This window comes from Amphiprion ocellaris, chromosome 4, assembly GCF_022539595.1.
Source record: "Amphiprion ocellaris isolate individual 3 ecotype Okinawa chromosome 4, ASM2253959v1, whole genome shotgun sequence".
Lineage (NCBI taxonomy): Eukaryota > Metazoa > Chordata > Actinopteri > Pomacentridae > Amphiprion > Amphiprion ocellaris.
The window spans coordinates 24,921,656-24,946,720 of NC_072769.1; the positions used below are offsets into that span (position 1 = coordinate 24,921,656).

Below are 25,065 nucleotides of genomic sequence, written 5' to 3' on the forward strand. Positions count from 1 at the left end.
CCATTTAAAGTACTTCAATCAACATAAGGGCAAAATCTCAAATGTATTGGTCAAAATATTACAGTCCTTCACCTATCCTGCCGGCAATCTTTCACAGAAAAGACATTTCATTGGAATCTGAAAAAATAAAGATGGACTACAGAGTAAGAAAAAAGAGCTTTCCATCAACAGGTTGTGAAAGGATGAGTGCTTCAACAAAAACCCAGATGATGTGAAGTGTAATGCAATGCAGGCTGAAAGCACTGTACCGTCTTCTCTTGGTGTGCATTGTCATGTGTATTTGTGTCGCGGCCTTCATGAGCCATCACATCTCCAAGCTCTTACAAAGTGAATGGTCATGGGAAACTCAGTGGGCGGCACACAGACTCCACAGGGGAACCCAGCTCTGCTAGACCCCCCAAGGACAAGCAGTGTCTCTCTGTCTCATTCTGTTCCATGGCAGAATGTCGCCCCTCAGGCACCGAGTTCATTTACACTGGAAAATCTAGGTACTGCTAAGGTACCGTACTAGTTGTATCTTTTCTTATTTAGCCATTTTGTGCCACCAAGACCAAACCAGAAGAGACTTGGTCGATCTTGAACCAGTGTTTGCTGAGTGCACTCAATTTCTTATGATATTGAGCAAATCATCTTTGACTATTTTCCCATTGCTTTTACTTCAGCCGTCATGTCTGCGCTTTCTAAACGAGCGACTAATTTGCATCAGTGAGTTGCACGGTTTTGCTCTGCTTCTTTTTGTTTGCCTATTTTTAAAGCTTTCTTTTGACTTTTCACAGTTTTATTTCTTTAACTTTCACAATATGCTCTTCCTTGGCTATCCTGTACATGTGATTGTCTTCATATTTGTTTAGAGTTACACTCATCATTCCTCTCATGCCAATAAGTCACTATTGCGTTCAACTTACACACACACACACACACACACACACACACACACACACACACACACACACACACACACACACACACACACACACACACACACACACACACACACACACATATACACACACATATACACACACACACACACACACACACACACATATACGCACACACACACATATGTATAATATGTATATATACCCCTCGGTTAATGAAAGAAAAACCCACAGAAATAATCTGACAAAAGTAATAATAAATAAAAATTCTATGAAAATTAACCAATGAAAATCAGACATTGCTTTTGAACTGTTGTTCAACAGAATTATTTTAAAAAATAAACTCATGAAACAGGCCTGGACAAAAATGATGGTACCCTTAATATTTTGCTGCACAACCTTTTGAGGCAATCACTGCAATCAAATGATTTCTGTAACTGTCAGTGAGACTTCTGCACCTCTCAGCAGGTATTCTGGTCCACTCCTCATGAGCAGACTGCTCCAGTTGTCTCAGGTTTGAAGGGTTCCTTCTCCAGACGACATGTTTCAGCTCCTTCCACAGATGTTCAATAGGATTTAGATCAGGGTTCATAGAAGGTCACTTCAGAATAGTCCAATGTTTTCCTCTTAACCATTCTTGGCTGTTTTTAGCTGTGTGTTTTGGCTCATTATCCTGTTGCAAGACCCATGACCTGTGACTGAGACCAAGCTTTCTGACACTGGGCAGCACATTTCTCTGTAGAATACCTTGATAGTCATGAGATTTCATTGTACCCTGCACAGATTCAAGACACCCTGTACCAGATGCAGCAAAGCAGCCCCAGAACATAACAGAGCCTCCTCCATGTTTCACAGTAGGGACAGTGTTCTTTTCTTCATATGCTTCATTTTTGCGTCTGTGAACATAGAGCTGATGTGTCTTGCCAAAAAGTTCCAGTTTTGTCTCGCCTGTCCATAGGACATTCTCCCAGAAGCTTTGTGGCTTGTCAACATGCAGTTTGGCAAATTCCAATCTGGCTTTTTAATGATTTGTTTTCAACAATGTTGTCCTCCTTGGTCATCTCCCATGAAGTCCACTTTGGCTCAAACAATGACGGATGGTGAGATCTGACACTGATGTACCTTGACCTTGGAGTTCACCTTTAATGTCTTTAGAGGTTGTTCTGGGCTCTTTTGTTACCATTCCTATTATCCGTCTCTTCCATTTGTCATCAATTTTCATCCTGTGGCCACGTCCAGGGAGGTTGGCTACAGTCCCATGGATCTTACATTTCTGAATAATATGTGCAACTGTAGTCACAGGAACATCAAGCTGCTTGGAGATGGTCTTATAGCCTTTACCTTTAACATGCTTGTCTGTAATTTTCTTTCTAATCTCCTGAGACAACTCTCTCCTTTGCTTCCTCAGGTCCATGTTTAGTGTGGTACACACCATGTCACCAAACAGCACAGTGACTACTGTAACCCTATAAATAGGCCGACTGACTGATTACAAGTTTGTAGACACCTGTGATGCTAATTAGAGGACACACCTTGACTGAACATGTCCCTATGGTCACATTATTTTCAGTCTTTTCTAGGGGTACCATCATTTTTGTCCAGGCCTGTTTCATGAGTTTATTTTTTTAAATAATTCTGTTAAAGTACGGTTCAACAGTAATGTCTGATTTTTATTGGTTAATTTTCATAGAATTTTTATTTATCATTACTTTTGTCAGATTCAAATTATTTCTGAGACCATTGTGGGTTTTTCTTTCATTAACCGAGGGGTATCAACAATTTTGTCCACGTGTGTATGTCTTTCCTTGTTTTGAAAATGAAAACAAATGATTTGAGTTCACACGGTTACAAAACTAATCTATTCTGTGACATTTGTCAAAAAATAAATATTGTTCACAACTATTGGACCATCCTCAGAATTTTAAATTATACACGACTTATCTCCAGATATGGACAGATCTTCCATTACAATTTCTTTGCAAGGATAACATGCATGCACTATGTGCTATGAAAGACATGAATGTATTCACGAAGAAGAACGAAATCAGAAGCTGCCCAACTCACTGGTGTTTTGACAGCTTTAATTAAGTCCGAATACATCTTTGCTTTGAGCTGTGAAGATGTTCTAAAGGTATTACCATATCATGTGAAGGCACCATCACAGTGTCATGTCACATGGCAGAGCCCTACAACATGTTATGCACTTGTCAGTGTTAAAGCAAGATTCTTTTTTTACTCAGTGTAATCCATCCACCTTAGGAGTTACACAGTTTGACCCCCACACAGTCAGCCAGTGTCTATCTGACAAATACATTTCATGCTAGATCCTCTCCACAGTCAGCCATTTTGTGCCAAAATGGCTAACCCCTGTAGATCAGCTGCTCTTCTCTGGTCTAGTATTATTCCACGGCTCAGTCTCACACTGCAGGGGGCACATTGTGTCCTGGTCACTGAATGAAGTTCGCGGCATTGAGCCCCTATGGCCTTTAAATGGTTCACTGTCCAACCCTATTTAATGCCTTCTTGTCTCCCACTAGGCAACCATTTTATGTCAAATGGAAGAGGACCAGCTGAAGGCTCCAGCGTCATTGTCATTTTAAATATTGCCTATTTCATTCTGCCATAATGTCAAGTTTCAAGCATTTCATGACATGACAATTCGCATTTGAGTGTCCACCTGTTGACCTTGACTTCTTCAAGGTATATGTATATGTATATATGTATATACATGGAAGGATGACAATGATCAATTTCTTCAGAGACTATTTGAGAGGAACAATCCCGTGAAGGAATGGGCCACGAGTTTGCAATAAACTAGTTGTATTCAAGGCACCCACCTTTGAGACAGTCAGAGAAACTGAATCCACTGGTTCCAGCCAGGAAGTGATGAATCTGTCTAGAGCAACCACCACCTGGAAAAAAAAAAAACAAAAAACAAGGATTTGTATCCCAGACACTTGAATAGAAGTCTCCTCCTCATAACTCAGGACCTATGTCGAGGGGTGGAATTTCTTTTTGTTTGAAAAAAAAAAGAAAAAAAGGATTGATTGACAAATACATGTCTTGTCTACATTTTTCGTCAATTCACCTGTTTGCATTTAAAGCCAGTCTAATTCTGCTGTGGTGTCCTAAAACCAACTGCCTCATGTTGTGTAAGTCCACCTCATGCTGCCACAACAATTGTGACCACTGGGACATGGACACAGGAGCGCTGAGGGTTTCCTGTGCTGTTTGTCACTATGACATTGGTTACAAATCCTTTGGGTCCTGTGGGCACTGGGGTGGAGCCCCCACAGTTTGGGCTTTATGGCACTGATCGGGGTGCTTTGGAGGCTGGATCAATGTCTTGGGCTGCGTGTGGTGTTCCTTAAGTCATTCCTGAGCATTTTCTGTAGTGTGGGAGTGCACATTATCTTGCTGGGGGACGCTGGTGCTGGGGAGTGCCGTCAGCACGATTGCGTGCTCAGTGTGCAGCAGTGTGTAGGTGTGTGGTACGTGTCAAAGTAACATCCAGTCAGTCATCCTGTCAGTGGTTTTGTTATCGTGGTTGATTGATGTATGTCAGAAAAAGAAGGATAGATCAAAGAAGCATACAAGAAAAGCACTTAGAGAGCGCAGTACTCCGCCAAGGCTGCTCAGTCACTGTACCATAACCGACGGATGAAATCTTGAAGAAAAATTGTGACAGAAACCACGAAAACATAGAATGTGTCCATTTAATATAGATGTACCCACAAACAAGATGACCTTGAGCTGAGCACAGGTGTGTGTTATGCATGTGTACGTTATGTATGGATACCGAATCACGTGACCTAAGTATGTAGCGGGTGGTGGGAATTGATGGGACTTGGAAACGCCCCCACAATTTAATCAATTGTTCCTTGTATCATTTCCGACAGATAAGTCCCAATAAGTCTGCAGTGTTCGATTAAAGTAGGATCGCAATCGTGTGATCGTCATCAGGCAGCTGACGTAGTGTTCACTTGGTGTCATAGAGTGATGCCAAGCCACTCTCTTGCATTGATATGGAAATCTTTAACAAATCTGTGGATGCAGACTATAAGCCGCATCACTGCCAAAATTTACTCAGTTGATCCTTGTGTCATTTCTGACCTTCCCTGAAAATTTCATCCAAATCCGTAAGACCATTTTTGAGTAATGTTGCGAACAGACAAACATACAGACGGACAGATAAACGTACGTTGATCGTCACATAACTCCGCAGGTCTTTGGTGGAGTAAAAACTAAAGCAAGAATGGATGGGAAAATGGTACATAGGTGAGATGAGGTGAGGATATACCATCCATGTACACAAAGTAGTGCAACAAAGTGAGTGAGTCTGTTTTAACTATGTTTGTGATTTGGAGACCAGCTGCAAGGACAGACAGGACCAAGGGTGGTGTGAGGTTGTGGTGTGGGCGTATACACAGATGCACACACACTCAAAGACCCCCTGCCAATACAAAAGGGGCCAAGGCAGGCTCTGTATTGGCTGATAAGCGACAGCAACACTGCTCTTCTAATTTGTGTGTGCTTTGCCTGGACCTGGAGTCCATTAATAGTAGGAAAACACAAATAGCTAGAGACTGAGACAACACCTTTATTCAAAACTACATGAAGTCAGTGTTGTCCTGCCAGTGCCAATTAAAAATTTCTTTCCTTAAACGTGGTTTCTCAAATGGCATTATGTATATTTCTTTATTGAGACAAGAAATAATATTTCACTTGGTTCACAAGTGTTGTAGTTAATACTCCATGCTGATTTGAGTTTGTGATCTGAAAGAGTACTAATAAGGAAAAAGGTGAAAATGAGTGTGAGTCATGACTTTGTGAGTTTGTGTGAGCCTATTAACAGTTTTGGAATATTTATAAGCTAATACAGAATAAATAATGGGCAACTACTCTCTAAAACCTTCATTTCTTGTTGCTTAATTTGTTTTCAGTCACAATGACACCTTTGTGTACCTTTGGCAAAGAGGCTATGGAATTAATAGTAGCTTTTTCCCCCTCAAAATGTTACCTCTGATTGGCCTTGATACTCTAAAACAAACTGTATGTTTTGACAAGCATGACCATCTTTATAAGGCATTTATTCTTATAGCTCATCTTAACTCTAAAATTGAAGTGTTAATCAATGAAACAGTCTGCCTCTGTGAACAAAAATGGATAATTACAAAGATTTGCTGTGCTGTATTTACTATAGTGTTCAAAAACATGATAATCTGTACTGAAAATGGCTTTTGGTTATTATTATTATTAATGTATTTTGTTTCAAAAACAGCTTTGTAGGGTTGGCATTCACTTAACCAGCATAATGAGGTTGTTACATGAAATGCTTTCCCAAAACTTCCTAAAAGTGTGGTTGTTGGATGTGTTTTTCTACACTCTGACATCCAACTCATTCCAACCATCTCAGTTGGGCTTAAGTGGCTGACTGTGAAGGGCAGGTCAAACAGCCCAATAAAGCCTGGAGGTGTTTTAGTTCACTGTCCTGCTGAAAAGCAAATGATGCCCCCACTAAGCTCAAACCAGATGTCGCTGCAGAATGTTGTGGTTGTCATGCAGGTTAAGTGTGCCTTGAATTCTGAGTAAACCACTGCATTGTCACCATTCCAGCCTCTATGCTTCACAGTGGGAACCAGCCATACACCTACCATCCATTTACCATCTCTGAGTCTCACAAAAGCAGGGTAGCTTAAATCAATAATCTCAAATGTGGAGTCATCCAAAGTCCAGATTTCCACTGATCTAATCTCCTTTCCCCAGGTTTATTGGTCTGAGCAGTTATCTTTTTCTTATTGGTCTCCCCCAGTGTTGTTGTCTTGCTTTGTTATTTTTTGCCTTGCAACAATTTGTATCTGAAGTTCAATATTTGAGCTTTTGATGGTTTTCATCATTGCCCTTGAAGAAACTATCAAAGTTTTCCAGATAGGTTGAGCTTCATATGTTCAACCTTGCATAATATAGATTACTACAGTAGCTGAATAAGCCTGTTTGCTTTATACCAACACTACACTGGCACAACAGAAGTGATGGTCTTAAATGCATTAACATGGCTACAAATTCTGCCTACTGACTTTTGACAATGCTCAAGTGTTTCCTGAAAGCCACTCTACTTGGAGACCTCTTGGTGAAGCTATTCATCATGGTGTGTGAAACTTTCAAGATTACAACAGCTACTTTAAATAATTTAAGAGATGAAATGAATTGTGCTTTACTTGCACTTTTACTGTAACTAAAAAGCCATTTGTATAATTTCAGATTTTAAATGTCCTCAGTGTTGTTATACTATGTATAAAAAAACTGAAAAACTATTGAATAGACAGGTGTGTTCAAACTTTTGATGTGGCAAACTTTTTCTTTCTTCTTTTACATTTAAACATGTTTTCATTGTAGAACTGACGTACTGTTTTCACAGAATGCACTAAATGTTGTGTGTATTGTGTAATAAAGAGAATATTACAAAACAAATATGTATTCAGACTTTTAAAAAATCTGCATTTTCCCTTGTAACACATATAATTTAGACTACTGTCATGATGCTTGGAATGCACAATATCATAGGAATACTCATTCTCTCTTTTAAATGATCATTTGTATACTTTACGCATGTGGCAGTGCTGGGTTTTGTAATTTGCTAACAATTAACAACTAATGACTATTTCATTCTCACAAACAATGAATTGCGGTAATGGACATTTTAAATGTAAGAAGTGTTTCTGCAGCACACGCACTGACATACAGAGTTACTAACACCATAAACCTGTACATAATTAGATAAAAAGATTAAAGCAAACAGATATTTTAAGTGCCAAGTGGTATACTCTTAAGTTGACTGAAATATATTCTGAAACTCATACACCTTAACAAAACCAAAACAAAAAATAACAACACTTGGAGCAACTGTATGTGGTTTATCCATATGTGATCGCTCACAATATGTGTTAGCCTGCACCATGTTTGTATTCATGCTGTATATTTTATTAGAATACTGTTCATGGTCTATTTTGGTATATTTACAGTTTTTTAATGACTAAATGAGTAGGAGAACAGAATTCGACAAATGAGTGATGATTTCAAATCAAAGGTTGATTTTGATGTATGACTACACCAGTGTTTCTCAAATAGTGGGGCGCGCCCCCCTGGGGGGCCGCAGAGGCATGTCAGGGGGGGCGCGGGAGACTGGGAGGAAAAGGTCCTTCAACGCGGAACTAATTAGCTGAACTATTGTTTTAACGTCGCCCTGTTTTTTGCGGCGTACAACAATACTGAAATTGTGCTGGCCCCATAGACTGTATATGCCATAGATATAAAAAAATATTAATAATAATGATCTTCTGTATATACCTATGGTATATGCACTGGCCGTTCAGACTCCGAAGTACAGACTCCTGAGAACGGGAGAACGCATCGTTAATGTGCAGTCGGAACACCAGCATACTTGATCACGTCACATACTCGGCTCATCTCCTCCGATTATTTTTACCAGCAATGTCAATCATACGGCCTGTGGGCCAAAACCGGCCCACCTGACGGTCCATTTCGGCCCGTGGGACGACTTTACAAATGATAAAAATCACAACAACATTAACTGTAAATTGTAAATTTGTAAAACTGTAAATTTAAAATAATTTCTAGAACTTGACAAGTTGTTCTGATCATGAAGTAAAATACTAGATTGTTCAGTTCCAGAAACCTGTGACTGAATGTTTTGTGTTTTTGTAGATAAACTGTTATCTGGCAGTTACAATGCATGTGTAAATGATGAACTGAGGCATAATAGGCTACTGTTGAAACTGAACTTGTTTTCCTTAAGAAATTTCAGGTTCATAATATTTTGTAAAAAGATACTTCATTAAATGTGAACATTTTCAGAATGTACTATTTTTGAACTAAAACAAAGGGGAAAAGTTGGAATTGTGATTATTTATAGGTTATTATGTTGTGATTTTACTGGTGGGGCCCACTGGAGATCAGATTGCCAGAGGCTCCACTGCACAACCCAGAGTACCCAAAGGATCCACTGCCAACATCCTGGTCCCAAACCCCATAGGACACCCTGAGAGGTCTTCTGGTCCAGACCCAATGGTTCAGATCATTTTTGACAACATACGGGGGACCACCACAATATTAAGCAGGTGGTCATAATGTTTTGCCTGATCAGTGTATTTCAATATTGTAGCAGGCTACTGAAAGTTCCCTCAGCTGGTTGTTTTTACATGAGTCTAAATATTGGAGGCAGAAAGAGTAGCAGATGCAAAAAGGGGTTTAAAGTAAAAAGATGGAGCAAGATGAGAGGCTGCTGTCCAAGGCAACATTAGCACTGGATATTTGTTCAAACAGATGAACACCAATAACTTTTGCAGACCAATGTCAAGTGCTGTAAATGTAGACGTCTACCAACAGTCAATGTTGAGTTATTTTAATCCTGACTAGAATTTTTCTTACACAAGTTTAAGTGACATAAACTTAACCAAAAATAAACCACGAGAAAACACTCAACTGATAAATAATGTTTTTTTGTTAAAGTGCGGTGACTTGATGGAAAGGAAGGTGATACATGACAGAGGTGGAAAAAGATAAAGAACAAACACGTCTTAGAGAGTAGGAATAAACAGACACATCATAGTTAAATATACAATAGTTCATGGAAAGTATTTATAGTGTTTATATTGATCCAGTCTCTTACTCATCTGCTGCTTCTCTTCTATTTGTTGTAAAAAAAAAAAGTAAAACTTTTCTTGGAAACCTCATTGCACAAGTAAAATGTCTTCTAACCTTTGAGAAGTTCACAGGCAAAGTATTGCTGCCTTAGGTTGCGTATTGATTGCATGATTTCACATCATAAGAAGATGAGGCAGCATAACAAACCATCTGTGCAGCCTACACGATTTGTTCTGATGCCTTCATGTTAATGTTCCTAAAGATCCCCTCTGGTAAAAATTAAGCTTTTCTTTTACTCACTAGAAGGCATGTCAGGAAAAATTATATCGGAAAAAAGCAGTCCACAACATGACTGGGCACTTTGATATTAGAATCGCATTTTAGCAATAGCCAAGGTGTCAAACGTAACTAATCCTGTCAACTTGTAGGGCGTGACTTTCAGCGTTCACACTCAAAATAGTTTTTTGGTATCAGACAGCTACAAGTGAAGAGTGTAGAGGGACATCTAAGACATTTTATAGTCAGAAAGGATCATCAACCCAGTTATTCAGATTTCTTTTTGTTTTCTTCTTTTATTTTACAGTACTTTTAACCTTTACTGGTAGTACAGTATTTTTATTTGTCTATTTTCTGGGCTTACAGTGTTGGGACATGTTTTGTTGTGATTGTCTATGTTGACTGATTTTGGTTATATGAAGAGAAATAAATCATATTTTCAATAGTCTGCAGCATTGATCTTGTGTTGTGTTTGGTGAATTTACCATGTTGTATATTTACATTTTCTCTGTGTACTTCACTTACAGTAATATAATCACTGAGAGGTAGAATTGCTAAAAGTGTTTTAAGTTTAACACAGCAGTGTGTAACTTGTTCAAACAGAATTAAGCCTTGTGAAATGTGTGTTTCCTATGGTAACATAATATGGTTTATATAAATGTGTATATAGTTTTTACAAGAGTGTTTCACTTTGCACAGGATTTGAGGTGTTCTGCATATTGTGTGTGTGGTTGTTTTAATTGTGTGTCGTGTTTTGAAATTCTGAGCCCTGTTTTAAATCGTGCTTAAGCAATCGTAAAAAACTTGCTGAACGGTAGTCGATGATTTGCACTGTACTCTGTAAAAAACAAAAACCCATAAGATCATCACTGACTCTTCACAACTATAGACTCTGAGTTCTCCTCCCATTTCAGAGATATAACAACAGTGCACATAGTTTTTCAAGCCACTTAGCAGGTAAGTTGTTGTGAGCATGACTTAGAACACTTCCCACAGCCCTTCTGTTGATTTCGGCATTTTCAGTGCCTTCTTTCTCTTTGTGTAACCCCAGAACCTCCATGATGTTAAGATCAAGGCCAGACTGTGTTCTTCTTGACACTTTATGACTCTTTATTTTGGGCTAATTTTCATGCTGTATTATGCATGGTATTATGTGATGAAGGTAGGTGTATAAAGTATAAAGTGAATAAATTTTTTAACTGTTCCATGTGGATAAATTGGTGAGAGAAAGAACTAAATCAGCAATGTTGGTTTATTTAGTGCTTTCGTTTCCTTTGGATATGCCAATAATAAGAAATACAAGCAAAACTAAAATTAGCACTAAGAGCTGAGCTGCTTAGCGCACAATTCTTGTATGAAAAAATGACGCAAGTGGGCCATTGAAAGAAAGACACACTCTCCCTTGCTGAACTAAGCCCAAACCAACAACCCAATGTCAAACGTCCTCCTCCTCAAGTAAAAGACTGATATATTAGCTGCTAGCTGTTTCCTATCTGCTCTGTTGGAATTTGGGGAAAACTCGTGCAAGCCTCAAAACCACGTCTTATGTTTTGTTTGCTTTGGCTTAAGATGACAGATGGAAGTTTATAAAGAGTGTAAGTTCACAAACACTGGGTGTTGGATAACTCTGCAGGCAAAATGTTTAGCTCCATCTTGTTCTCTTGGACATCCAGTAAACATATTGTTATAAGACAGCTCTGTTCATTAACCACCCTAGTTAATCAACAGAACATAACACAGAGTGCAATTTAAAGAAACTTCTCCCCGGGTAAATGATCCTTCTCCTGAGCAAACATGAAGTTGGACAGAGAAACTGAAAAGTGAGATGACCTGAAATTGGCACAGAACAAAAGCGGAAAGAAAGAAAGAAAGAAGAAAAAATAAGCAGGGAAAGAATGAAGAGTGTGAAGGAAAGACAAATAAATCAGGAGAAAGGGAAAGCAAAGCAGATTGAAACAAATGGAGGAGAATGTGAGCTGGGAGTCTCCAACTCTCCCATGTCTCCGTTTCACCCATACACCTGGTAGCAATTGAAAAGTAACCTTATTACCTACAATAACTCTCTCCCTTTTTCTCTCTCATATGTACACACACACTCACACAAAATCGCACTACTAGACAGCTACACATACACACACACACACACACACACACACACACACACACACACACACACACACACACACAGACAGAGCCTATTAGCCAGGATAACAAGGTCTATTTATGACCAACATCACACTTACTCCATTTCACTTTAATAGCTAGATGTATTCCACCACAAATTGGTCATGTCACAGGTATACACACACACATACATGCACGCACACACTCACACATGCACGCACGCACATATTAATGCAACTGTAAGCAGGAGCACACATACAGATGTCCACACACCTACACAAACACGAAACATTTGTGTCTTAAACCACATGCAAACACATGCAGGACTACACACAAAAAGGCACAGATCGGGTGTGTTACGGCACAACTATGAGGGAAGCCAGTACTAAAACATGTAATTGCTTGTCCGTGTTACATATTATGTTAAAAGTCTTTTTTTTTTTTTTTTTTAATCAGAAAGGAAATGTCCTAAACAGAAAAAAGACTGCACAAACTAGATTATTTTGAAAGGCACAAATGCAACACTTCACAATACGTAAACTAAGACAAGCTAAGACACGAACTTTTTTCAAGAAAAATGCATTTTGGCACCAAATGTAATATCAAACTGTTATGTTTATCGAGTTTAAAGGTAATAAACAGCAGGGGTTCAAATATAGCTGTCTGTCCAACAATTTTATGTCTTAGAATTTCAATTACTGAAAAATTATATTACCATTGAGGCTAATATTTTTAAACCAAATGCAGCTGCAGAGAAAGTGTACCATCATGCAAGTATTAGGGTTTGGGACATTTTATTGGGTTTTCCAGTACTGCCAGCTCCCATGCCTTTGGTGTGAGGCACCCGCTTTCAGTCTCTGTCTCACTGTGTCACGCTGCCAAAACAAATGTCACGCAAATAAGAGGAAGTCTAATGTTTCTTCATGAAAATAATAAAAGGGAAACATAGGACAAAGTCTGAGCATTTTCTATCTTTCCACGACAACACTGGTCCACAAATGCCATTGAGAGAACTACAGACACAGTTTATCCTTTTGCTGACACACACACACAAAACAAGTTACTCGTTTCAAGTTTTGCCACACAAACTTTAGTGTGATGATGACAAAATCTGTAACAAGTCAGATGAAAACTCATCAGTAATTAATGTTATCCAGCTTTAGACAAAAACATCTGGAGTTGAATTTATGTCTGTTGCGTCCAGCTTTTCTCTGAGTTTAATAAATACCTGCAGCAGCAAACAGCTGCCGGATCTATACGAGTGTCTCCAAAGCAAAAGAGTTGCACGCATTTATGCCAGCGCCACAACAGTGGTATTAAATGAACTAAGCTACACAGTCAGCAGGTTTGGGTTGGTTAATGTTACTTACTTTGTTTGGAAATTATTAGATGAAACAAAATGAGTCTCCAACACCAGGTCAGAGTGAGCACTGAAAAACTCCAGAAAAAATGTACATTTTAACTGTTGCTTCATCAAAAGTATCAATTAGAAAGTGAATTAGAGTTTTACAATTGGAAAACAAGGATCATATTGACCCTGTTCTTGAAATTTCAACTGCAATTCTACCAAATTTGATGCAAAAGAACTGAAGTGCAACAATGTTACATCCATTTCTGCCAGAATAGTATTAGGTAGCCTCTTCAGTGACTGTGCCACAGTTGGCAACCTTCAAAAAAAGCAGCAGGATACAGTTTAATAATAGATACAGCCTAGTCCAAGTGCAGGGACCTCCATGGTGGAAAGGATCAATAGAAATTGTTTCTGTTGTAAATAAAGTCTTGTAAAATCCCACATGAAATCAACAGACAACATGTTTTTATATATTAAAAGAAATTATTTGTGGAGTGTGGCAAATTCTTGAATTTGTTGTGAATTTATTTTGTGGTGTGAATTTATCGCAAACGAAAGTCAATTCACATTTACATTCATATTTCCCCAGAGCCACACTTCTCTTCTCATGTCTTTGTCGGCATTTATTGTATGCTCACAGTAGTTAAAGGCTTGGTTTGCACAAATTTTAAAACACATATTTTCTCATTTACCTCTTGTGATATGTTGAATTTTATTTGGTGAGGCTTGGATATATTTGCCTGCTACTTCTCTGCCTCCACTCCAGAGTAATAGACATGCATGGAATAATTTTCGGGATGCTCCATAGAATTTAGAATTTATAAATAGTGTGAAAAGTCATATGTAACTTGTCTTTCCAGGAACAGTGTGTTGATTACTGTGAAGAGCACACACACCTTGCTGTTAACACCTCCCCCAGAATTGTGTTCCATGAGAGAAATTCAATTTACCTTTAATGGAGAAGGTTCAGACTAGGATGGTTTGTGCAAAAAAAGAAAAAAAAAAAAGCATTATTGCAAAGCAGTTTTTGTTAAAGTTGCCCTGATTGATTTCTAAGAAAGTATAACTATGTATAATGTAAAAGCTACAACTGATAGAACTAAAGAAAAGCATCAACCAACTCTCATCTTGACCATGCATACTGTTTAAGGCCATTCTTTTTGTCTTTTTGCACCTCACCACTTTTGATTTTTGGTCAAGTCAATTTTCACCTCCAGCAGCAAACTGCTTCTCTCAACAAATAAAGTAAAAAAGAGTGTAAGAGTTACCAATAAACCTCAGCATGTTTTTGGACAGTGAGAGGAAGCCGGAGTATCTGGAGAAAATGCAAACTCCATGCAGAAAGATCCTGGGAAGACTGGGACGCGAACTGGGGATCTACAGCTGCGAGCCAAAAGTGCTCACCACCAAGCCAATGTGCAGCCCTCGGTTGTTCATGCTTTTCATAAATTGTCATTTTTCATGAAGCTATACTCAAACTTCCGCTACATTGCTGAGCTGAACTGGCTCAGCAATGCATGCATGTCCTGCCTAACAGATTGTTTGTTGCATTTTTGAGAGGACAAGAGAAAGAACAGCAGTTTATACATTGGAGGTCATATATCGTACTGTACACTTGCTCCTTTAAAGAACGTGTGCCTTTTAATTAATCGAGGAAAGACACTGACAGTGAAATACACCATCAGTACTTCTGTCTGCCTACCCGGGTGACGATTATATAACAAAAGACATCAAATCAGTCAGTGGATGCAGTATGGTGGACCCGTGTCCTACTTTGTTTATCCTGTGAAAGCTTTGGCAGGCACTTTGAAGGCAGAAACTGCAACAGTTGGCTGAATTATAGGTGAGGTATGAAGGCTACACAGCCTGAACAAAAAAAGGGACTTTATTACCTTCCTTGATGTAGCACAAAGGCAAAATAGCCACAGGATTGCATGTTTCTTGAGCAAGTTTTTCAGAGCAAGAGGTAAAAAAAAGTAAGTATCTGAAACCCTGCCAACATCTGGAGTTTTTGTTTTTTTTTAAGCTACAAAGGAATCTTCAGTGTCATGCTTATGGATATGTGTGAAGCCAAGCTCAAATTTATATTCGGGGCATAGAAACACATGGATAGTAGACTCACGTCATAGTCTTTTCCTTATTCTATAAAATATAGACCTAGAGGAAATCCCGTATATTTCTACAGGGATGAGGTTCAGGTTCATGATCTATTACAGCTGAAGACAGAAAATGGTCACAGGAAAGAAATCCTGGGTAGGCCGCCAGTGTGTAATAATGAAAAATTTAAGCCACAGTTCAGCTAAATAGCTATGGGTCATTTGTTGTCTATTTATCAGTATGCTACTATAATTATTTTTAAGTTACTTTTTGGGGCTTTATTATAGTTTGAAAGTGGAGAGAGACAGGAAACATGGGTAGACGTTGGGAGAAGGACACGCAGCAAATGGCCATGGGTTGGAGTGGAACCCATGACCGTTAACTCACCACTTGAGCTACCAGAGCACACAGTATGTTGCTATTATTTGAGACTAATCAGTACTTGGGTTAAAATTGCTACTGCTTTATCCTTCAGGTATTGAGAGCATTCAAATAGTGGCCAAATTGAAAGAACCACGTGCACAGGTCATCCATCCATCCATGCTGACGGAAAGCACTTTGGTCTTCTTTTATGTTGTTGTAAAGTGCTCTGTAAATAAATTTTGATTGATTGACTGATTGATTGATTGATTTACCGATGAGATTTTCATCAGTTAAGGCAGGAACTATAGTTTTCGTGTCAGCAGAAATCAGATATAGCTTTCTGCTAGGGATCACCTTGAAATCTAACCTACATTGCACCATTCGTTCTGGAGATAGCTTGTTTTTGGCTTTATTGCTGTTGAAGGAAAAGAACTGACAAGGCAACACAGAATCAATCAATGATAAATATGAAAAGCGCTGCTGGAAGATTTGATCCTCCAAATGTCAATAATTGAGATGTTATGGCAATTGAGCTTTGATAAATGTGGAGAATATTTGAAATATGTATTCATGGATGGACCCACAGACCAGCGCCAGCATTCTAAATTTGGAACATTAGTCATTGGAAAGAAGCACAGAAGCAACGATAGGAAGACATGTGGGACATAACCATCACAAACTCTTAAGATCATTAAGGCTTTTGTGATTCAGTGTACTGAACTAGAATAGATTCCCCCAAACATTGCTTTTCAGGACACAAATTTTTATTCATGTGGCTGTGATATACCACAGAGCCCCAAAAGACACAAACACATCCAGAAGGGAAATTAAATTAAGGGGTGATTTACTATTAATCTGTAACATAAATAAGTAGTTCTAAAGTTTCTATTCCTCAAAAAAACTGATTGCACACCTAAATTGTTAGTTCTCTTGTTAGTCCAGCCTACTTTTAATGCATAGCTCCAGTATTTATCATTTGTTTTGTTTAAATACCAAGGCAAACATAAACAGTCATAAATCTTCCACGAGGAACACAGCATATATGTCCCAGGGGACTTAATATTTCGGGTCCACATAGACGAGGCATTCACGGTGCCTCACTGTAAATGGCAAATTCCCCTGAAACTCTTTGTCCCATTTTAACAACTATGCTTGGATCTCGCTTTCATTTTAAGACAGAGGGAATTTTTGCTGTTATCTTTTTTAGTTAAAAAACAGGAACAAGCTAGACACACAAACAGCCTTCCCCTGACACTTAAGCACACAAGCACATTTTGGAGCATGCAATCATTTACACATACAGTATACACTTTCAAACAAGCACAAATGTATGCACATCGGCATGGAAACCCAGTCAGCGACCTTACAGGCAATTTGAAGGTTTTCAGCCAAGCCACTGTTAAAAATGATTAGGCACTTGTCGAGGGTGAGGTGATTGCCACTGAAGGGCTTTCAAGTGGTTAAGAGGTGTGTAAGGTCAGTGTGCTTTTAGCCTCTAATGCAGTCTGAAGAGGTCATCCAATAAAAATGACACTCTTTATCCCACCCACACTAAAACACACAGCACAAGAAAAAGCAAGAGTTTGCCCTTTGTTTTGACTTTGTTTTGAATGTAGACTCAAAAGTTAGAACTCATACCTCGACCGGTGCTATGCAAAGTATTGGCACAACATATTTCACAGTATGCTTATATTTCATTACATTAAAATTTCACATTGAGAACTGCATTACCAAATGGCACAGCTTTGGATTAAGTCAAACATAGGAATACTTAGCCAATCCTGCATTTTCTGAGAAATAGTTTAGGTTAAACATCTACAATACCAACATATTAGGAATGCAATTTAATGCTTGTAAAATATATATATATATATATATATATATATATATATATATATATATATATATATATATATATATATATATATATATATATATATATATATATATATATATATATATATATATATATATATATATTTTTTTTTTTTTTTAAAGCCTTTTGCCAGAAACTCCACCCTCACTCAGCTTCTTTTGTTCTGTTGGCACAAAATGATGATAGCCAGTATTTCTTAAAAGTTTCCTGCAAATCAGATCAAAACTGTTCAAGCTACCCACATTGATGATGCTCGTTTCAATGTTTTTATTACTTACAACAAAATGAATTTCAAAAAATGAATAAAACAGACAGAAAGAAAAGGGAACACAATGAAAATAGAAGGATTTCAAGGTTTGCTTGTGGAAGAGGGTGATGATGGATTGATTACATATTGAAAGAACCACTGACCCTAATCCATGTGATCTGTCACATCAAATCTGATAAAATGTCCTACTACTATACCCTTCCTACAGATTGAAGTCATTGTTTATAGTGCATCTTGCTGCTTTATTGGATGAACTGGGGATTATAAGGCACATTGCTGTATAATGATTTCCAATGCAGTAACAATGGAAACTACTGTGATATCAATAACCCTGAAGTTCAACTCACACCTCCCAAACATCAGGAAAATTATTTAAATTATCGGATCCTCAAAGTGTGCTGTTGTATGTGATTGCATTCGACACTGTAGGTTTTCAGCATAGATTGTGTAGAAACATTACTTCACCCACTACTTCTGTTTGATTTGATCCACTTGCCCTGGTGTTATGATGATGCAAGCAATGATCGATCATGAGATGAAGGTACCTGCACTTTTTACAGTCACATGCAGCAGTTGCTCTACATGGCCTCGGGGAATGATAGGAAAGGTCTGGCACTCGCCTGATTTACTAGATGTTGACTCAACAATATGATGTTGAAAAGAAACTTTTTATTGCAGTTGAATTGCAGAGATCTTAAATTCATATGTCTGATTTTGAAGGTTTATTCTGTTAATAGAACACATGTTGCATAGTTGATGTGACGTTTATCAGTCACAGAGGCTGAATTTGTTTACCAATTTCACATCCTAAATTATACACGACGTACAATTCTAGTCATTTTATTATAAATTACACACTTAAACACTTAAAATGATGATCAATTCTGATTTTGTAAGTCACATTGGTGTTTATTACAGAAATCATTAAATGGATGCCTACTTCAGATGCACTTAAACTAATATGCATAATCATACATCAACACACGGATGTGCACTTCAGTTTCATCAGCTTGTGCCTGCTTATATGTAACGAGTTAATATATGCACCTTCAGGAACATATCGATGTAGAAAAAGAGGCTTTAATGCTAACAGTATGTACTATTGCTGTGGTCTCTCAGACAGCACCTCTTCTATGGCAGTGACTCATAGACATACTTAAGAAGACTGAAATTACTAATACAAATTGGACCAAGATCAACAAAGGGTCCAGTATTGTTCCAAGCTATATAGTACAATCTACTATTGTCTCCATTTTTTAAACCAAGATTTTGTTCACATAAAGGGGAAAAAAGAACAAAAGAGAAGGAGGAATAAAAAGAAACTTTACAGCTACTGACCAGACTGTTATTAGAGTGACTTCTTGTTTGCCACTTTTTGGTGAAAAAAAATAAATCTGCTTGACCTACACATGACAAGAACAACTAGCATGGTGACATGTCTATAAAATGGGCCCCAGAGAGTGAATCTTAATGCTTTTGGTGACCCTATGATGCTTTTTCCTCAGTCTTACAACCAGGTATTGATTGAAAAACTGAATTTAGTTCAATCTTGATAATAACTGCAGTCTTACAAAAGCTTTTAGGACTAAGGCTTGCAGCTTAGCAACATAAGAAATGAAATGAAAAAGGATGGCAGCTTACTTATAAAACATGTAAAATCGAAATGTAAAAAGCCAAGAGAAAAAAAAATCCTCCTTAGTAGTGTAGATTCAGGACTTTATTTCAGGTATACAAATGTATAGTGTGCTGTTCTTCTCTGTGTCATGATCGATTTTTCACTTCATTCTAGTTCAAAATGCATGTGTCTTTTCTGTGTGTGTTTTGAGTAATACTGCTGTTTCAAGACTGAAGTAAACAGAAAACCACTTCACAGCAATAGCTAAAGAGACAAGAAAGCAGGCAGAAAGACAGAGAAAGACCTGGAGTTTGTGCAGAGGCAGTCACAGAAACTTGATCTATCTAAACACACCTGCTTGTAATGATTTTCACCACGCAGCCTCTGCGTGTGTGTGTGTGTGCTTATGTGTGTGTATGTGCACTCAAAACAACTTTAGTCCTGCCTGGGGTTTGGCGTTTCTCTAAAGGCAGCAACATAGAAGGATGGAAACACACACACACACACACACACACATACACACACAAAGTATGGTATAGATTAGCAGAGAACAGACTTTCTAAACACACTCATGTAAACAGAGAAGATTTACACACACACACACACACACACACACACACACACACACACACATACACACTTGCCACCATTTCTGAAAGACTGTGTCCTCTTAATGGCTTGAAAGAGAGTTATGAACATTTGTGCATTAGGATATAATGTAAAGCCTAGAATCATGGTGTATAAACATGTCATTTTCACTTATAAAGAAAGAAGGACAGATAATGGACCTCATTATAAACATACACCACTTCCACTCAAATAGAAATAGGGGAAACCAAATGGGGCAAGAGTCATCTTGATTTCACTGCTAGATAATAGCCTAAGTGAAAAAAACATAAAATTTATCTATATATATAAAACCAACAATTGTGAAATAGCAAGAAACCAAAAGGGTTCGAGTTGATATAATTTTAATAATCTCTAAGTGACTCTATTATTTGCATGTTGAGTATTTCCTCCTCTGAACAATCAGAACAGATTCTTTAAAAAGACTATTTTGAAAATACAGACTGCAAAATAGAAGCTCAGCCCAACTAAAGTGAATACATCTGTGATCAGTAATTAATGATACACAGGTTACAAGTTACAAAAAATACAAAATAAAAATCTCATCACTATAAAGCAAAATCAATATAACTGAGCACACCTGTGATTTTGAAACGGTCTAATCCAATGAACATGGTCGTGAAATGAACGGTGAAAACCAGTACTTTCTCAGTTTGTGATGCATATCAGAATTTCCATGAGAACAGAAAGAATTTCCACAAGAAATGACAAATCTGATTGTGAGTCTTTATGAAGTTGGAAAAGAATGCAAGGAGCTCAGCAGCCAACTAAATAATATCAAAACAATGTCATGAGAGTAATCAGGAGATATAGAACAAGCTGCCTCTCTATAATGATACCACAGAAAGCTTGCTATATGCACAACAACTCTAAAAAGCAGCAGGATGAATACCTTAGACTTGGCACAGGGGTTATGAAGGGAAATTAGAGATTCTATGACAGAAAGTGTGAAGGACATTACAAAACATCCTTCTCTATGAGGTCACCAAGAAAAAAACTTTACTTGCTCATGAGCAAAAAAAACTCAAAATTGAACTTTCCTAAAGAGCATCAAAAGAAGCCTAATTATTATCAGCAGCATATTCTTTGGTGAAATGAACTCAAGATCAATCTGTTTGGCTTAGATTGGATGCAGTATATTTGGTGTGAACATGTCCTGTGGTGCCACATTAAACACATGGTCCAAACAATGGAGGTGGACACGTGATGACAGGACTGAATATGTGCTCTACGCAGAAGCTCACCTTGAAAAGCAATGCCATTATTTTGCTTAAGGTGACATAATGTGTGACAGTCAGGTGATTTTGCAGAGGGGTGCAGTCACTACTCCTGTACACTGAAATGTGGTTGTAGCTGCTGAGCTTACATAAGAGGAGGGAGGCATGTTAAGGTGGATAAAAAGGAGGAGACAACACTACAATCAGGAATAACTCCACTATCAAGTCAACTGACATGATTAAAGGGTATTCTGGGGAAAAAAACAAACAAAAAAAAACAACAACAAATTGAGCTTCAGGAATGTTTGATTGAATTAGCATATAAAATGATAGATATGAATATTTCACATATATATCTAGTATGAGTAGATCAAAATTCTGCAAAAATGTGAAAAAAGTAAGCTACAAGTTCGACTAAATAATTGTGGAAAATAGCCCAAAAGAACATACCATTACAATTAAAGCCCACTGACAGTAAATCAACAATGAACTGAATTACAGAGCAGCTATACTATGTACTGTTACACACGGTTAAATCATCTTACTGAATTACTCCCTAATATAAAAGGAGATCATGGTTTTAGATGGTTGATTTGTTTGCTATATATATTTGTAGAATATTCTATTCCTGCAGTATCAGCTTGTTATATAGCAGCCCTGACACAATGTGTCCCAGACCTTTCTGTGACCTCAGCCCTCCCTAATCTAATATTCACTCCTCTTTTCCCCTTTTTGTGTCTCTTACCGTTTCCCCGTTTACTCCCTCCCAACAGGTCTTTCATATTTCAGTAGGTTTTAGCAAGGATAAACTCTCTGAGGTTAAGTTGCTCCTTTTAAAGGTCTCCAAATGTACACTGAATGTCTGCATGTGTTTTGGGCCAGCTCTGGGTGATGTCAGTGTTTGAACTGGTCAGTGTAGGAAATGAAGTGTGTCACACTGTGACCCATTTGGATTTATTTTAATCCTGTTGCTGCATTGTACTTTGTGGTTGCTAAAAATGTGATTCTTTGAAAAGTGAGCAGCATTAGTGCAGCAATTGGAGAGAACATGGTTTGAGAGTGTGCTAGCTAAGTAACAGCAGTCTAGCAACAGCATTTGGGTGTGAGAGTGATGTATGACGGGATGCTCCTTGGGCACTTTTATTTGTCTCGTTGATTTGTCTGTTTTTTTTTGTCATTGTCCTTCACTGTGATCTATTATTTTTATTGTGGGTTGTAGCCTTTTTCTCAAATTTACATCATTCTAGTTTGTCTTTTATGTGGTTCAGTCTATCCAGCTCAGCATCTGTTTCATTCATTTACTGGCCAGGTTTAATATACTGTGGATCCAGAGTACAGTGTCTATAAGCTTTATTTGATTATCGTACCTCTTGTAGTTAGGTTTCCTTTCAAGTTTCAGATCTCACTTTTGGACATATTTTGGTCTACAGTGGACTGGTGTGAAATATTTTTAGAAAGGCTGAAAATTACAAAAAAAAAAAGAGCGACCAGAGGAAACTATCAGAAACAAAAGGAAACATCAAGAAATTAAATAAATCAAAATAAGCCATCTGGCTTAATTAGAACAACGTGTTCCTTCTCTTTAAATCACACCAACATACTCCAGTTACAAACTTGAACTCAAGCAAATATCTCAGTGCTATATGCCGGTATAATAGCCCACTTTGTTAGGGCAATTAAAGTCGAACATTTCCACCAGTGGATTAAGTGTCTCTTTTTTCCAGCTCTGCAAATTTAAATGTAACAAGCTTTGTTTCATTATGTTATTTTGTGTGTGTGTGTGTGTGAACGCTATGCTTGCATTGACGTGTTGACATTTTTGTTGTTTCTATTTATGCGCTGACGACAACCTGACCTAAATCTTACTCTCTGATCGGGTCCCTGCGAGGCTTGTGCGAGTGTATTCTGGGAAAATAAAATCTCTCACCAGCTGACCCTGTCACACCTTTCTGTCACTCCTCAAGCAGTAAATTTGTATGGTGGTGTGTATGCCTGTGTGTGTCTTTCCCCAATGGTTATTCTGTGTTACGTTTTCTTTTCTGGCTCTGTACTCTGTCTTTATTTAACAGCATACAGCCCATAGCGTGAGCTTTTACAAGGCCAGCTCTGATACTTTTGGTTAACAATATGAACAAGATGCAGCTTTCAAACATGTATTGTATTTTATTTTTAAGTTTCTTACATTCTGTCTAGATTCAGTTTACTTTGCTAGTCTCTCTCTAACATACCATTTTCTTGTGACCTGAAAGGAACAGCAAAGAACCTTAACTTTTTTTCTTCAGAGAGACCGCAGTTCATTTAGGAGTTTATTTACTTGGTTTTGAAACAAGGAACATGTAAAGCTCAAACCAAAACTAAAGCGTGAAAATGAAATGAACTCATGAAATCAGTACTATGTTCAACTGTCCACTTCTCCAGTCTGAAAAACAGTCCAGAAAAACTCAGCAGTATCGCTGTACTTGAATTGGAGTTAGAAGATATAGTCTGAGGCAGAACAGGTTTGGACCACAGTAGTTCCCCCATCATGTTATGGCACTGACACAGCACATGTCCCAGACCTTCCCATGACCTCGTCTCTCCTTATCTAATATTTACTCACTCCTTCTGCATCTCCGTCCTCCTCTTTCCCATCTTTGTGTCTGCTTGCCGCCTCCCCTCCTCCCACCAGGTCTTTCATATTTCAGTAGGTTTTAGCAAGGATCAACTCTCTGAGGTTAAGTTGTTCCTTCCAGAGGTCTGCGTATGCGTGTGTGTGTGTGTGTTTTCAGTAGACCAGCATGTCCCAGAGGTTAAGCCGAGTGTTTCAGAAATCAGCAGAAGTGTTTTTCTGCTGTACAGTCAGTGCAGCGCGTGCGTATTTTTGTGTGGTTTGCCCATCAGCAAAGAGGTTGTGAAGAATAAGAACAGAAACAGTAAAATAACTTTTTTTAGGCTTTGGACATAAAAGTCAGGAGGCCATTTGGAGGTGTCTTCCAATTTCAAATCATTTTTTGGTGTATGGTGTGTAAATTCATCTGTGTTGCTAGGTTTTGTTACATTTGCAGATGCCTTCACTCTTTCTTTTGGCCACAAGGGTCAGACTGTCAAAAAGTATGTAAGTGCATGGAAAGAATGAATAGACCAATGATTGAATGAACAAAAAAGTTAGTGAATTGTGCTTCAAATAAGGGGAGTGGGCTATTCTTCTTTCTGTCTTGGGTGATTTAGGTATTAAGAAAATGGAGGCAAAATATTAAACCAATTTTCTTTTGATTCTAATTTTTCCTCTGCTATTATACTTTGCCATACAGCGCTTTAATCTCTCTAAATAGCACAACACTCATGGAACAGATGGAAGTACTTCAGCAAAGCCTTGACATTTTCCTCTAATATTTTGAGTTAAGGAAAATCAATGTCAAATATCAAATTAGAATGTTTACTCTAGATCAAGGAAGTAGAATCCATATTTTCGGATTTCAATAATCATAGTCAAGCCTTTCACTACCAAGCTGATGTGATCTGGCCTAACCCCAGCATCTAATTAAATTTGATGGCCGTTTTGCACCAAGGCTTTGTGTGACATTTCTAACCCACATGCTATACAGTGCTAAGCCTTTATCAGCACTTTGCAATACCTTCAGCTTGTGTAGTCATGCTTGTTGGTTAAAAGGACACAAAATTATATGGGGTGAGCAGTTTGGATTCTACAATCACTAAACAAAAACAA

General features: G+C 38.0%; 1 protein-coding gene across 1 annotated transcript in view; it reads right to left on the reverse strand.

The window, feature by feature from the left end:
• LOC111562847 (teneurin-3) overlaps positions 1–3,772 on the reverse strand; it is a 391,758-nt gene extending 387,986 nt beyond the window's left edge. Inside the window, exon 1 of the mRNA XM_055010067.1 lies at positions 3,719–3,772. The gene's annotated coding sequence lies outside the window, so the exon portion shown is untranslated. The remainder of the gene's footprint in view (positions 1–3,718) is intronic.
• Positions 3,773–25,065: the final 21,293 nt, after the last annotated feature.